Source organism: Rhinopithecus roxellana, chromosome 5, assembly GCF_007565055.1.
Source record: "Rhinopithecus roxellana isolate Shanxi Qingling chromosome 5, ASM756505v1, whole genome shotgun sequence".
NCBI lineage: Eukaryota > Metazoa > Chordata > Mammalia > Primates > Cercopithecidae > Rhinopithecus > Rhinopithecus roxellana.
Window position 1 is genome coordinate 166,262,416 of NC_044553.1, and position 11,502 is coordinate 166,273,917.

Here is an 11,502-nt window from a genome sequence, read left to right on the forward strand (position 1 = left end):
TTTACTCCCTAACCCTCAATGAGCTCCCAAATATACCTTTGCAGGATCCACGAGAACAGTGTTAGCAAACTGTTCCAGGAAGGGAAGGGTGGAACTCGGTGTGATGAAGTCACACATCAGAAAGCAATCTCTCAGAAAGTTTCTCTGTAGTTATTATGTGAGGACATTTCCTTTTTCACCTTGGGCCCCTCTGGGCTAGCAAATACCACTTTCCAGATTCCATGAAAAGAGTTTTAGCAAACTGCTTCTTGAGGCATAGGTTGTAACACTGTGAGATGAATTCACAGATCAGAAAGAAGTTTCTGAGACAGCTTCTTTCATGTTTTGAACGGATCAAATTTCCTTTATCAGCGTAGGCCTCAATGCGATCCAAGGAAGCCCTTCTCAGCTTCCTCAAAGACAATGTTTATGGACTGCTCCACGAAACATAAGTGTAACTCTGTGAGATGAATTCACACATCACCAAGAAGTTTCTAAGAAAGCTTCTTTCTAGTTTTCATCTGTGGATATTTCCTTTGCCACCGTAAGGTTCATTGCGCTATGAAATACCAAATTGCAGATTTCCAGAAAACTGTGTTAACAAACTGATCACTGAAGGGAAACGTGTAACTCTGTGAGTTGCATTCACACAAGGCAATGCAGTTTCTCAGAAAGATTCTCTTTAGTTATTATGTGAGGATAATTCTTTTTCACCCTTGCCCTCAATGAGCTCCCAAATATACCTTTGCAGGATCCACGAGAACAGTGTTAGCAAACTGTTCCAAGAAGGGAAGGGTGTAACTCTGTGTGATGAAGTCACACATCGAAAGCAATCTCTCAGAAAGTTTCTCTGTAGTTATTATGTGAGGTCATTTCCTTTTCCACCATGGGCCCCTATGGGCTACCATATATCACTTTACAGATTCCAGGAAAAGAGTGTTAGCAAACTGCTTCTTGTGGCATAGTTTGTAACTCTGTGAGATGAATTTACAGATCAGAAAGAAGTTTCTCAGAAAGCTTCTTTCACGTTTTGAACAGATGAAAATTCCTTTATCAGCGTAGGTCTCAATACGATCCAAGGAAGCCCTTCTCAGCTTCCTCAAAGACAGTGTTAATGGACTGCTCCACGAAACATAAGTGTAAATCTCTGAGATGAATTCACACATCACCAAGAAGTTTTTCGGAAAGCTTCTTTCTAGTTTTCATCTCTGGATATTTCCTTTGACAAGGTAAGGTTCATTCCGCTATGAAATACCAAATGGCAGATTTCCAGAAAACTGTGTTAACAAACTGATCACTGAAGAGAAACGTGTAACTCTGCGAGTTGCATTCACACATTGCAATGTAGTTTCTCAGAAAGCTTTTCTTTAGTTATTCTATGAGGATAATTCCTTTTTCACCCTAGCCCTCAATGAGCTCCCAAATATACCTTTGCAGAATCCACGAGAACAGTGTTAGCAAACTGTTCCAAGAAGGGAAGGGTGGAACTCTGTGTGATGAAATCACACATCAGATCGCAATCTCTCAGAAAGTTTCATTGTACTTATGATGTGAGGACATTTCCTTTTTCACCATGGGCCCCTATGGGCTACCAAATATCACTTTCCAGATTTCACGAAAAGAGTGTTAGCAAACTGCTTCTTGAGGCATAAGTTGTAACTCTTTGAGATGTATTAACGGATCAGAAAGAAGTTTCTCAGAAAGTTTCTTTCACGGTTTGAACGGATGAAATTTCCTTTATCAGCGTAGGCCTCAATGCGATCCAAGGAAGCCGTTCTCAGCTTCCTCAAAGACAGTGTTAATGGACTGCTGCACGAAACATAAGCGTATCTCAGTGAGATGACTTCACAAATCACCAAGAAGTTTCTAAGAAAGCTTCTTTCTATTTTTCATCTGGGGATATTTCCTTTGTTACCGTAAGGTTCATTGTGCTATGAAATACCAAATTGCAGATTTCCAGAAAACTGTGTTAACAAACTGATCACTGAAGAGAAACGTGTAACTCTGTGAGTTGCATTCACACATGGCAATGCAGTTTCTCAGAAAGCTTCTCTTTTGCTATTCTGTGAAGATAATTCCTTTTTCCCCTAGCCGTCAATGAGCTCCAAATATACCTTTGCAGAATCCACGAGAACAGTGTTAGCAATCTATTCCAATAAGGGAAGGGTGGAACACTGTGTGTTGAATTCACACATCAGAAAGCAGTCTCTCAGAAAGTTTCTCTGTAGTTATGATGTGAGGACATTTCCATTTTCACCATGGGCCCCTATGGGCTACCAAATATCACTTTCCAGATTCCACGAAAAGAGTGTTAGCAAACTGCTTCTTGAGGTATAGGTTGTAACTCTGTGAGATGAATTCACAGATCAGAAAGAAGTTACTCAGAAAGCTTCTTTCACGTTTTGAACGGTTGAAATTTCCTTTATCAGCGTAGGCCTCAATGCGATCCAAGGAAGCCCTTCTCAGCTTCCTCAAGAGAGTGTTAATGGACTGCTCCACCAACCATAAGTGTAACTCTGTGAGATGAATTCACACATCACCAAGAAGTTTCTAAGAAAGCATCTTTCTAGTTTTCATCTGTTAATATTTCCTTTGTTACCGTTAGGTTCAATGCGCTATGAAATACCAAATTGCAGATTTCCAGACAACTGTGTTAACAAACTGATCACTGAAGAGAAACGTGTAACTCTGTGAGTTTCATTCACACATGGCAATGCAGTTTCTCAGAATGCTTCTCTTTAGTTGTTATGTGAGAATCATTCCTTTTTCACCCTAGCCCTCAATGAGCTCCCAAATATACCTTTGCAGAATCCACGAGAACAGTGTTAGCAAACTCTTCCAAGAAGGGAAGGGTGGAACTCTGTGTCATGAAGTCACACATCAGAAAGCAATCTCTCAGAAAGTTTCTCTGTAGTTAGTATGTGAGGACATATCCTTTTACACAATGGGCCCCTAGGGGCTATCAAATGTCACTTTCCAGATTCCACGAAAAGAGTGTTAGCAAACTGCTTCTTGAGGCATAGGTTGTAACTCTGTGAGATGAATTCACACATCACCAGGAAGTTTCTAAGAAAGCTTCTTTCTACTTTTTATCTGTGGATATTTCCTTTGTCACCGTAAGGTTCATTGCGCTATGAAATACCACATTGCAGATTTCCGGAAAACTGTGTTAACAAACTGATCGCTGAAGAGAGACGTGTAACTCTGTGAGTTGCATGCACACATGGCAATGCAGTTTCTCAGAAAGCTTCTCTTTAGTTATTATGTGAGGATAATTCCTTTTACTCCCTAGCCCTCAATGAGCTCCCAAATATACCTTTGCAGAATCCACGAGAACAGTGTTAGCAAACTGTTCCAAGAAGAGAAGTGTGGAACTCTGTGCGATGAAGTAACACATCAGAAAGCAATCTCTCAGAAAGTTTCTCTGTAGTATTTATGTGAGGACATTTCCTTTTTCACCATGGCCCCTATGGGCTACCAAATATCACTTTCCAGATTCCACGAAAAGAGTGTTAGCAAACTGCTTCTTGAGGCATAGGTTGTAACTCTGTGAGATGAATTCACAGATCAGAAAGAACTTTCTCAGAAAGCTTCTTTCACGTGTTGAACGGATGAAATTTCCTTAATCAGCGTAGGCCTCAATGCGATCCAAGGAAGCCCTTCTCAGCGTCCTCAAAGACATTGTTAATGGACTGCTCCACGAAACATAAGTGTAACTCTTTGAGATGAATTCAGACATCACCAAGCAGTTTCTAAGACAGCTTCTTTCTAGTTTTCATCTGTGGATATTTCCTTTGTCACCCTAAGGTTCATTGCGCTATGAAATACCAAATTGCAGATTTCCAGAAAACTGTGTTAACAAACTGATCACTGAAGAGAAACGTGTAACTCTGTGAGTTGCCTTCACACATGGCAATGCAGTTTCTCAGAATGCTTCTCTTTAGTTATTATGTGAGGATAATTCCTTTTACTCCCTAGCCCTCAATGAGCTCCCAAATATACCTTTGCAGAATCCACGAGAACAGTGTTAGCAAACTGTTCCAAGAAGGGAAGTGTGGAACTTTGTGTGATAATGTCCCACATCAGAAAGCAATCTCTCAGAAAGTTTCTCTGTTGTTATGATGTGAGACATTTCCTTTTTCACCACCGGCCACTAGGGGCTACCAAATATCACTTTCCAGATTCCACGAAAAGAGTGTTAGCAAACTGCTTCTTGAGGCATAGGTGGTAACTCTGTGAGATGAATTCACAGATCAGAAAGAAGTTTCTCAGAATGCTTCTTTTACTTGTTGAACGGATGAAATTTCCTTTATCAGCGTAGGCCACAATGCGATCCAAGGAAGCCATTCTCAGCTTCCTCAAAGACAGTGTTAATGGACTGCTCCACGAAACATAAGTGTAACTCTGTGAGATGAAATCACACATCACGAGGAAGTTTCTAAGAAAGATTCTTTCTACTTTTTATCTGTGGATATTTCCTTTGTCACTGCAAGGTTCATTGCGCTATGAAATACCAAATTGCAGATTTCCAGAAAACTGTGTTAACAAACTGATCACTGAAGAGAAACGTGTAACTCTGTGAGTTGCATTCACACATGGCAATGCAGTTTCTCAGAAAGCTTCTCTTAATTATTATGTGAGGATAATTCCTTTTTCACCCTAGCCCTCAATGAGCTCCCAAACATATCTTTGCAGAATCCACGACAACAGTGTTAGCAAACTGTTCCAAAAAGGGAAGGGTGGAAATCTGTGTGATGAAGTCACACATCAGAAAGCAATCTCTCAGAAAGTTTCTCTGTAGTTATGATGTAAGGACATTTCCTTTTTCACCATGGGCCCCTATGGGGTACCAAATATCACTTTCCAGATTCCACGAAAAGAGTGTTAGCAAACTGCTTTTTGAGGCATAGGTTGTAACTCTGTGAGATGAATTCACAGATCAGAAAGAAGTTTCTCAGAAAGCTTCTTTCTCGTTTTGAACGGATGAAATTTCCTTTATAAGCGTAGGCCACAATGCGATCAAATAAGCCCTTCTCAGCTTCCTCAAGGACAGTGTTAATGGACAGCTCCACGAAACATAAGTCTAACTCTGTTAGATGAATTCCCACATCACCAAGAAGTTTCTAAGAAAGCTTCTTTCTACTTTTCATCTCTGGATATTTCCTTTGTCACCTTAAGGTTCATTGCGCTATGAAATACCAAATTGCAGATTTCCAGAAAACTGTGTTAACAAACTGATCACTGAAGAGAAACGTGTAAATCTGTGAGTTGCATTCAAACATGGCAATGCAGTTTCTCAGAAAGCTTCTCTTTAGTTATTATGTGAGGGTATTTCCTTTTACTCCCTAGCCCTCAATAAGCTCCCAAATAGACCTTTGCAGAATCCACGAGAACAGTGTTAGCAAACTGTTCCAAGAAGGGAAGTTTGGAACTTTTTGTGATGAAGTAACACATCAGAAAGCAATCTCGCAGAAAGTTTCTCTGTAGTTATGATGTGAGGACATTTCCTTTTTCACCATGGGCCCCTAGAGGCTACCAAATATCACTTTCCAGATTCCACGAAAAGAGTGTTAGCAAACTGCTTCTTGAGGCATAGGTTGTAACTCTGTGAGATGAATTCATAGATCAGAAATAAGTTTCTCAGAAAGCTTCTTTCACGTTTTGAACGGATGAAATTTCCTTTATCAGCGTAGGCCTCAATGTGATCCAAGGAAACCCTTCTCAGCTTCCTCAAAGACAGTGTTAGTGGACTGCTCCACGAAACATAAGTGTAACTCTGTGAGATGAATTCAAACATCACAAAGCAGTTTCTAAAGAAGCTTCTTTATAGTTTTCATCTGTGGATATTTCCTTTGTCACCGTAAGATTCATTGCACTATGAAATACCAAATTGCAGATTTCCAGAAAACTGTGTTAACAAACTGATCACTGAAGAGAAACGTGTAACTCTGTGAGTTGCATTCACCCATGGCAATGTAGTTTCTCAGAAACCTTCTCTTATTTATTATGTGAGGATAATTCCTTTTACTCCCTACCCCTCAATGAGCTCCAAATATACCTTTGCAGAATCCACGAGAACAGTGTTAGGAAACTGTTCCAAGAAGGGAAGTGTCGAACTCAGTGTGATGAAGTCACACATCAGAAAGCAATCTCTCAGAAAGTTTCTCTGTAGTTATGATGTGAGGACATTTCCTTTTTCACCATGGGCCCCTAGGGGCTACAAAATATCACTTTCCAGATTCCACGAAAAGAGTGTTACCAAACTGCTTCTTGAGGCATAGGTTGTAACTCTGTGAGATGAATTCACAGATCAGAAAGAAGTTTCTCAGAACGCTTCTTTCACGTGTTGAACGGATGAAATATCCTTTATCAGCGTAGGCCTCAATGCGATGCAATGTAGCCCTTCTCAGCTTCCTCAAAGACACTGTTAATGGACTGCTCCACGAAACATAATTGTAACTCTGTGAGATGAATTCACACATCACCAAGAAGTTTCTAAGAAAGCTTCTTTTTACTTTTCATCTGTGATATTTCCTTTGTCACCGTAAGGTTCATTGCGCTACGAAATACCAAATTGCAGATTTCCAGAAAACTGTGTTAACAAACTGATCACTGAAGAGAAACGTGTAAATCTGTGAGTTGCATTCACACGTGGCAATGCAATTTCTCAGAAAGCTTCTCATTAGTTATTCTGTGAGGATAATTCCTTTTTCACCCTAGCCCTCAATGAGCTCCCAAATATACCTTTGCAGAATCCACGACAACAGTGTTAGCAAACTGTTCCAAGAAGGGAAGGGTGGAACTCTGTGTGATGAAGTCACACATCAGAAAGCAATCTCTCAGAAAGTTTCTCTGTAGTTATGATGAGAGGACATTTCTTTTTCACCATGGGCCTCTATGGGTTACCAAATATCACTTTCCAGATTCCACGAAAAGAGTGTTAGCAAACTGCTTCTTGAGGCATAGGTTGTAACTCTGTGAGATGAATTCACAGATCAGAAAGAAGTTTCTCAGAAAGCTTCTTTCACGTGTTGAATGGATGAAATTTCCTTTATCAGCGTAGGCCTCAATGCGATCCAAGGAAGCCCTTCTCAGCTTCCTCAAAGACAGTGTGGACTGCTCCTCGAAACACAAGTGTAACACTGTGAGATGAATTCACACATCTCCAAGCAGTTTCTAGGATAGCTTCTTTCTTGTTTTCATCTGTGGATATTTCCTTTGCAACCGTAAGGTTCATTGCGCTATGAAATACCAAATTGCAGATTTCCAGAAAACTGTGTTAACAAACTGATCACTGAAGAGAAACGTGTAACTCTGTGAGTTGTATTCACACATGGCAATGCAGTTTCTCAGAAAGCTTCTCTTAGCTATTCTGTGAGGATAATTCCTTTTTCCCCTAGCCGTCAATGAGCTCCAAATATACCTTTGCAGAATCCACGAGAACAGTGTTAGCAAACTATTCCAAAAAGGGAAGGGTGGAACACTGTGTGTTGAATTCACACATCAGAAAGCAGTGTCTCAGATCGTTTCTCTGTAGTTATGATGTAAGGACATTTCCATTTTCACCTTGGGCCCCTATGGGCTACCAAATATCACTTTCCAGATTCCACGAAAATAGTGTTAGCACACTGCTTCTTGAGGCATAGGTTGTAACTCTGTGAGATGAATTCACAGATCAGAAAGAAGTTTTCAGAAGGCTTCTTTCACGTTTTGAACGGATGAAATTTCCTTTATCAGCGTAGGCCTCAATGCGATCCCAAATGAGCTCCCAAATATACCTTTGCAGAATACACGAGAACAGTGTTAGCAAACTGTTCCAAGAAGGGAAGGGTGGAAATCTGTGTGATGAAATCACACATCAGAAAGCAATCTCTCAGAAAGTTTCTCTGTAATTATGATGTGAGGACATTTCCTTTTTCACCATGCGCCCCTATGGGCTACCAAATATCACTTTCCAGATTCCACGAAAAGAGTGTTAGCGAACTGCTTCTTGAGGCATAGGTTGTAACTCTGTGAGATGAATTCACAGATCAGAAAGAAGTTTCTCAGAAAGCTTCTCTCACGTGTTGAACGGATGAAATTTCCTCTATCAGCGTAGGCCTCAATGCGATCCAAGGAAGCCCTTCTCAGCTTCCTCAAAGACAGTGTTAATGGACTGCTCCACGAAACATAAGTGTAACTCTGTGAGATGAATTCACACATATCCAGGAAGTTTCTAAGAAAGCTTCTTTCTACTTTTTATCTGTGGATATTTCCTTTGTCACCGTAAGGTTCATTGCGCTATGAAATACCAAATTGCAGATTTTCAGAAAACTGTGTTAACAAACTGATCACTGAAGAGAGACCTGTAACACTGTGAGTTGCATTCACACATGGCAATGCAGTTTCTCAGAAAGCTTCTCTTTAGTTATTATGTGAGGATAATTCCTTTTACTCCCTAGCCCACAATGAGCTCCCAAATATACCTTTGTAGAATCCACGAGAACATTGTTAGCAAACTGTTCCAAGAAGGGAAGTGTGTAACTTTGTGTGATGAAGTCACACATCAGAAAGCAATCTCTCAGAAAGTTTCTCTGTTGTTATGATGTGAGGACATTTCCTTTTTCACCATGGGCCCCTAGGGGCTACCAAATATCACGTTCCAGATTCCACGAGAAGAGTGTTAGCAAACTGCTTCTTGAGGCATAGGGTGTAACTCTGTGAGATGAATTCATAGATCAGAAAGAAGTTTCTCAGAAAGCTTCTTTCACGTTTTGAACGGATGAAATTTCCTTTATCAGCGTAGGCCTCAATGCGATCCCAAATGAGCTCCCAAATATACCTTTGCAGAATACACGAGAACAGTGTTAGCAAACTGTTCCAAGAAGGGAAGGGTGGAAATCTGTGTGATGAAATCACACATCAGAAAGCAATCTCTCAGAAAGTTTCTCTGTAATTATGATGTGAGGACATTTGCTTTTTCACCATGGGCCCCTATGGGCTTCCAAATATCACATTCCAGATCCCATGATAAGAGTGTTAGCAAACTGCTTCTAGAGGCATAAGGTATAACTCTTGGAGATGAATTCACAGATCAGAAAGAATTTTCTCAGAAAGTTTCTTTCACTTTTTGAACGGATGAAATTTCCTTTATCAGTGTAGGCCTCAATGGGATCCAAGGAAGCCCTTCTCAGCTTCCTCAAAGACAGTGTTAATGGACTGCTCCACGAAACAGAAGTGTAACTCTTTGAGATGAATTCACAGAGCAGAAAGAAGTTTCTCAGAAAGCTTCTTTCACGTTTTGAACGGATGAAATTTCCTTTATCAGCGTAGGCCTCAGTGCAATCCAAGGTAGCCCTTCTAGGCTTCCTCAAAGACAGTGTTAACGGACTGCTCCCACGAAACATAAGTGGAACTCTTTGAGATGAATTCACACATCACCAAGAAGTTTCTAAGAAAGTTCTTTCTAGTTTTCATCTGTGGATATTTCCTTTGTCACCGTCAGGTTCATTGCGCTATGAAATACCAAATTGCAGATTTCCATAGAACTGTGTTAACAAACTGATCACTGAAGAGAAACGTGTAAACTCTGTGAGTTGCATTCACACATGGCAATGCAAGTGTCTCAGAAAGATTCTCTTTAGTTACTATGTGAGGATAATTCCTTTTTCACCCTAGCCCTCAATGAGCTCCCAAATATACCTTGCAGAATCCACGAGAACAGTGTTAGCAAACTGTCCAAGAAGGGAAGGGTGGAACTCTGTGTGATGAAGTCACACATCAGAAAGCAATCTCTCAGAAAGTTTCTCTGTAGTTATTATGTGAGGACATTTCCTTTTTCACCATGTGCCCCTATTGGCTACCAAATATCACTTTCCAGATTCCACGAAAGAGTGTTAGCAAACTGTTTTCTTGAGGCATAGGTTGTAAACTCTGAGAGATGAATTCACAGATCAGAAAGAAGTTTCTTAGAAAGCTTTTTTCACGTTTGAACGGATAAAATTTCGTTTATCAGCGTAGACCTCAATGCGATCCAAGGAAGGCACTTCTCAGCTTCCTCAAAGACAGTGTTAATGGACTGCTCCACGAAACATCACTGTAGCTCTGTGAGATGAATTTACACATCACCAAGAAGTTTCTAAGAAAGCTCCTTTCCAGTTTTAATCTGTGGATATTTCCTTGTCACCGTAAGGTCATTGCGCTATGAAATACCAAAATTGCAGATATCCAGAAAACTGTGTTAACAAACTGATCACTGAAGAGAACGTGTAACTCTGTGAGTTGCATTTACACATGGCAATGCAGTTTCTCAGAAAGCTTCTCTTTAGTTATTATGTGAGGATAGTTCCTTTTTCACCCTAGCCCTCAATGAGCTCCCAAATATACCATTGAAGGAATCCACGACAACAGTGTTAGCAAACTGTTCCAAGAAGGGAAGGGTGGAACTCTGTGTGATGAAGTCACACAGTCAGAAAGCAATCTCTCAGAAAGTTTCTCTGTAGTTATTATGTGAGGACATTTCCTTTTTCACCATGGGCCCCTATGGGCTACCAAATATCACTTTCTGGATTCCACGAAGAAAGAGTGTTAGCAAACTGCTTTCTTGAGGCATAGGTTGTCACTCTGTGAGATGAATTCACAGACCAGAAAGAAGTTCTCAGAAGCTTCTTTCACGTTTTGAAGCGATGAAATTTCCTTTATCAGCGTAGGCCTCAATGCGATCCAAGGTAGCCCTTCTCACCTTCCTCAAAGAACAGTGATTAATTGACTGCTCCAAGAAACATAAGTGTAACTCTGTGAGATAATTTCACAGATCACCAAGAAGTTTTCTCAGAAAAGCTTCTTTCTACTTTTCATCTTTGGATATTTCCTTGTCACCGTAAGGTTCATTGCGCTATGAAAATACCAAATTGCAGAATCCAGAAAACTGTGTTAACAAACTGATCACTGAAGAGAAAACGTGTGAACTCTGTGAGTTGCATTCACACATTGCAATGCAGATTCTCAGAGGCTTCTCTTTAGTTATTATGTTTGGATAATTCCTTTTTCACCCTAACCCTCAATGAGCTCCCAAATACACCTTTGCAGAATCACACGAGAACAGTGTTAGCAAAACTGTTCCAGGAAGGGAAGGGTGGAACTCTGTGTGATGAAGTCACACATCAGAAAAGGAATCTTTAGGAAAGTTTCTCTGTAGTTATTATGTGAGGACATTTAATATTTCACATTGGGCCAGTATGGGCTACCAAATATCACTTTTCAGATTCCACGAAAAGAGTGTTAGCAAACTGCTTTTGAGGCATAGGTTGTAACTCTGTGAGATGAATTCACAGATCAGAAAGAAGTTTCTCAGAAAGCTTCTTTCACGTGTTGAACGGATGAAATTTCCTTTATCAGCGTAGGCCTCAATGCGATCCAAGGAGCCATTCTCAGCCTCCTTAAAGACAGTGTTAAAGGACTGCTCCACGAAACATAAGTGCAACTCTGTGAGATGAATTCACACATCACCAAGAAGTTTCTAAGAAAGCTTCTTTCTAGTTTTCA